At 38.6% G+C, this 5,269-nt stretch overlaps 1 pseudogene; it reads left to right on the forward strand.

Moving 5' to 3' along the window:
* The first annotated feature begins 1,844 nt into the window (after positions 1-1,844).
* LOC115872061 lies at positions 1,845-2,033 on the forward strand (annotated as a pseudogene).
* Positions 2,034-5,269: the final 3,236 nt, after the last annotated feature.

Genomic DNA, 5,269 nt, shown 5'->3' on the forward strand with positions numbered 1-5,269 from the left:
GGGTCATGTGGTAACTGTATGTTTAACCTTTTGAGCAAATGCCAGACTATTTTTCAAAGCAGCTGCACTATTTTAACATTTCCACCAGTAGTGTATTAGGGTGCTAATTTCTCCACACTTTCACTAACACCTGCTATTATCTATCTTTTTTATTCTAGTTGGTAGCAGTGGATGTAAAGTAGTATCTACCATAGTAATAATTTGCATTTCCCTCATGGCTGATATCAGGATATACCAATCTCTGGACATCGTGCTTTTGCAGGGCAGCAAAGAAGAGGAAGACCTTCACCAAGGATTGACACAGTGGCAGCATCAACAGGCTCAAACGTAAGAACACATCTGAGGGTGGTGCAGGACAACGCAATGCTTCCTTCTGTCGCACCGAGGGCCACTGAGCGCCAGAACCGACATCATAGCACCTGACAGCCTGGCTACCATAAACTTTTAAAAACTACTGCTAAAAAAAATCCTTATTTTAAAATAACAGGCTTTATGTGCTGTCATAAAATAAAATAAAAACCATCTCTGCACCTCTGTGATGTAAGACTGAAAAACAATTCTTGTACCTTTAATTTGTACCCCAGTCTAGAGTTTGACAATCATTATTCTTGTTAGCCATGGATGCTATGCATTCCTGTTTTTCAAAGGGTTTTCTGTTAATAGTGACTGATAACAAGCAGGAAGTTCCTTAACCATAAAAATTGACTAACAGCATTACATTTTTTGTTACTCTATGAGTGAAGATGTCTGCATATGCATATTCAATAATTATCACTGTTTAAGTAAAGGTTTGTCTTAAATTATTGGCCTTGAGAATTTTAATAGATCTCAAGTAGGACCAGATAATGAAAAAATCACTACCTAACACATACACACTATAGTGATCATTAACCATAATGAACAATCAGTAGTTGGTCAATTACTTCAATGAGTATGTTCTGTTACCAATTCTATCCATTGTTCAATGACTAGAGTTAGGGCACTAGTATTATTTAGAACTCCAGAGCAAAGCCTCAGATATAGGCAATTTTTATGACCCACCAAATAAATCTGGAAGTTCAAGTTACAGAGTCAGATTTTACTATATACGCTTTTCTAAATATAGTGATCTGCTACCTTATACCCATCTGTCTCTCCCACCTCCTTACCTTCAAACATCTTATTGTGGCAAAATATATAACACAAAATATAATTCCATGACATTTACTCTGTCATGGAACCATTACCCTATCCATTTCCCAAAATTTCCAAATAGAAATTCTGTATTCTTTAAGCAATTATTCCTCACTACCTCCTCCCCAAAAGCCCCTAGTAAACATTAATAACTTTTGCCTAATAAAGCTAAGTACCACGCAGGGCCAAATCATAAGATCTACTTGTCCTTTGATTAGGCCTTATGCCTTAAAGTGAGAGTTCAAATCTCCTTTATGTATATGCTTTACTTCATAGGCAGCATATTAGCTTCCTGAAAAATATTTCAGTAATTTACACACATTATTATTCTAATAATCTAGCTAGCAGTACAGATTTCAATTTATTATGGAAACACATCAAAATATTATATGTTAGAATCTCCCAACTTTCTTCTATGGAGAGATCATTATGTATTTATTGCCTATTTGCTTGATGTTGCCCATCAGGTGATATGGTCTTTGCAGGCTTTAAGGACATTCTCAGGTGGAAAGACTGAAGGTCACAACTGAGTGTTTAGCCATGCCAGTGAGTCCCACCCTTCCTCCTTTAATCTAGCCAACAGTACAGATTTTTAAAACTAAAGAAAAAAATACAAAGGAAAGCTTTTTGGTTAAAATACATGGTAAGGAGTCTCTTACTGCAGCGCCAAGAGTGGGATCGCTCAGGAGCTCGTCTGGAAGCCGGAAGCCAGGGATTGCATTAAGGAAATGGCAGACAAGCCAGACATGGGAGAAATTGCCAGCTTCGATAAGGCCAAGCTGAAGAAAACAGAGACATAGGAGAACACCCTGCCGACCAAAGAGACCATTGAGCAGGAGAAGCGGAGTGAAATCTCCTAATCCTGGAGGATTCGCCCCCTCCATCGCCCACCAAATTGATGTGGAGGAAGAGTCGATCACCTGCAAGATGGACATGAGCGACAAGCTGCACTGTGAACCTACCGGTCTCCTGGTCGCCAAAGGGACTACCAAATTCTCCGGTATGCCCCCGGATACTATAGAAAATGATTTGTATGATTAATGAAAATAAAGCACACCTTGTGGCAAAAAAAAAAAATACATGGTAGGTTCACTTATACAAATTAATAAAACCTAAGTGATAGGGAAAAAACACTTAAAAATAAAGACAGTTAGGCACAGAAAAATAACTTCAATTACACTCATTCACTAAATCAAAAGCATAAATCTATAGAACCTAAGACATGTAACTCAAAACTAATGAATATGAAAATGAATAGCAAACATAACAAACCTAACTGGCCAGTGTCAGGCACCTTGAAAACAATAGAGATTTTGAACAAGGTCCAATGTCCTCAAAGTCTATGACCTTGGGATAACTGTCCTTTGCTTCTGCCCACAAAGGGCACTTCAATTTCAAGTCCCAACAAGTGTCTCAATTCTTTTAGCTTGTGCCAAGTGTGTTTAAAATTAAACACAGTCAAGTTTGGTTTAATTCTAGTGGGGTTCCAATTGAATCCTTCCACTATCTCCTACAATACGGAAAGTTTGGAGGGTAACATAAAGCAAACATGGGGATCAAGCCTCTTTCACCTATAAAAGGTGCTATAACACTTTGCAAAGGCAAATTTAAAATTCATGTAGCCTAAGGCAAATAGGCCTGAATCACCAAAAGCAGTAGAAAAAAACAAAACAAAACAAAAAAACCTAGCAAGATAATAGTGTTTTTCCCAAGAACAAATGACCTTTCCCTAATTCACCCACCAACCATCAAGAGTCACTTTCTTATAAAACCAAACCAAACTCATTGCCAGCGAGTCAATTCTGACTTATAGCAACCCTATAGGACAGGGGAAGACCTGCTCCTTTAGCTTTCCAAGACTACAATCCTTTATTACCACTGGTCTGTCAGTTTCTCATACTATGGTAGCTTGTTGTGCTTAAGGCTATGTCACTGATTAGCATGGTCATCCAAAGTGAACCGGTTTCAGCCAAGATTCCAGACTAAGAACAGGCTACTAAGAAGAAACAGGGTGTCCATGTCAGAGGAATTAGCCACTGAAAACTCTATGAATAGCATTGGAACATGGTCAGTTATTGAAAACTTAATGAATAGCAGCAGAACACTGTCTGAGACAGTGCCAGAAGATGAGCATCTCAGGTTGGGAGGCACTCAAAATATGACTGAGGAAAGAGCTACCTTCTCTAGGTAGAGTCGACCATAATGATGCAGGTAAGAGTAAAGCTGCAAGAGTGTAAAACCTTCAGGATCTTCATTTCTGATAAAGTTCAACACAAAATGATAAGAAACAGCTGCAGGCATCAATTAATAATTGGAATTTGAAATGTAAGACACAAGAATCTAGACGATTGGAGGTCGTTAAGCGTGAAATTGATTACATAAAGATCAATATAGATTGATCATTAGTGAGCTAAAATGGACTGACTGGTATTGGCCATTTTGAATATGAAAATAAGATAGTTTACTATGTTGGGAATGACATAATCAAGAGGAATGATGTTACATTCATCATCAAAAAGGACATTCAAGATCTTGAATTACATTGCTGTCTGTGATAAGACAGTGTAGCCACATACAAGGAAATCCAATTAATACAACTATTACTAAAATTTATATACCAACTACTAAAGCTTTCATTCATCAACATGAGTTGATTCTGACTCATAGCGAAATTTGAAAGATAGCTACTTGGTCAACTGACTGGAAGAAATCCATATTTGTGCCTATTCCAAAGAAAAGTTATCCAACAAAATGCACAAATTACAGAAAAATATCATTAATTACATGCAAGGGAATTTTGCTGAACATCATCCAACAAGAGTTGCAGGGAGCTGCCAGAAGTTCAGGCCAGATTCAGAAGAGGACATGAAACAAAGGATTTCATTTCTGACATTGGGTGGATCTTGGTTGAAAGCAGAGAATACCAGAAAGATGTTTATTTGAGTTTTACTAACTATGCAAAGCCATTGTGGACCACAACACACTGTAGATACTCTTGAGAAGAATAGGAATTCCAGAACATTTCATTGTGCTCATGTGGAACCTGTACATGGATCAAGAAGCAGTTGTATGAACAGAACAAGGGAATACTGCATGCTTTAAAATAAGGAAAAGTGTAGCTTATTTAATTTGTATACTGAGCTGCATTATATGAAGAAGAATGTAGTATCAGGATTGGAGGAAGACTTATTATTATTATTACCTGTAATATGCAGGTGATGAAACCTTGCTTGCTAGAAATTAGAAGAACTTAAAACACTAACTGATGAAGATAAAAGAATGTGGCCTTCAATGGGGATTACAACTCAATATAAAAGAAATACAATCCTCGCAACCAGACCAGTAGGTAATTACCATCATGATTGAGTTAGTTAATTGTGCCAGCCTGGCCGATAATCACATGTGGTGCTGGTTGAAAGGCGGAGGGATAAATGGGTGGTGAAGCCTCGCCTTTCTAGTTCTCGGGTCTCTTGTTTTGTGATGGTTGCATCGGGTGCAGCTGCCTTAGCAGTTCCCTGCTTCAGCTTGCAAGATGGACTTCCTACAAGACATCCCCAAGGAGAAGCCGCATGGATCTATCCCGATGCAGCCCTGGGTGCTGGAGCAGCCATGTGGAGACCCCTGCTAGTGCTGAGATGCTTACACGTTCATTGACTCAGCTTTCCTCCTGCAGTCGGCATCATTGCCTCTGTTTTGTGAGGTGGAGGACTTTGTGGACTGGTGTTGGGTTAATGGGTTAATGTTGGACTTGTGGGCTTGGGCAGCATTGGGTTGGAATGTTTTCGTGATGCACTTTTTCTTTACATAAAACTCTCTCATACGTGAGCGCCGTGGATTTTTTTCTCCAAAGTACCTAGACTAATACAATGATAAATGGAGAAAAGATGAAAATTGTTAAAGATTTCATCTTGCTTGGATCCACAATCAATGCTCATGAAAGCAGTATCAAGAGATCAAATGATGGACTGCATTTTGAAAATGTGGCACAAGCCCTTTTTAAAGTGTTGAAAAACAAGGACGTTATTTGGGGACTAAGATGTGACTGATCCAGGCCTTGGTGTTTTCAATTGCCTTGTATGCAGGTGAAAGTTGGATA

This window comes from Echinops telfairi, unplaced genomic scaffold (genome assembly GCF_000313985.2).
Source record: "Echinops telfairi isolate 266 unplaced genomic scaffold, ASM31398v2 ScPeMD7_7420;HRSCAF=8458, whole genome shotgun sequence".
Taxonomy (NCBI): domain Eukaryota; kingdom Metazoa; phylum Chordata; class Mammalia; order Afrosoricida; family Tenrecidae; genus Echinops; species Echinops telfairi.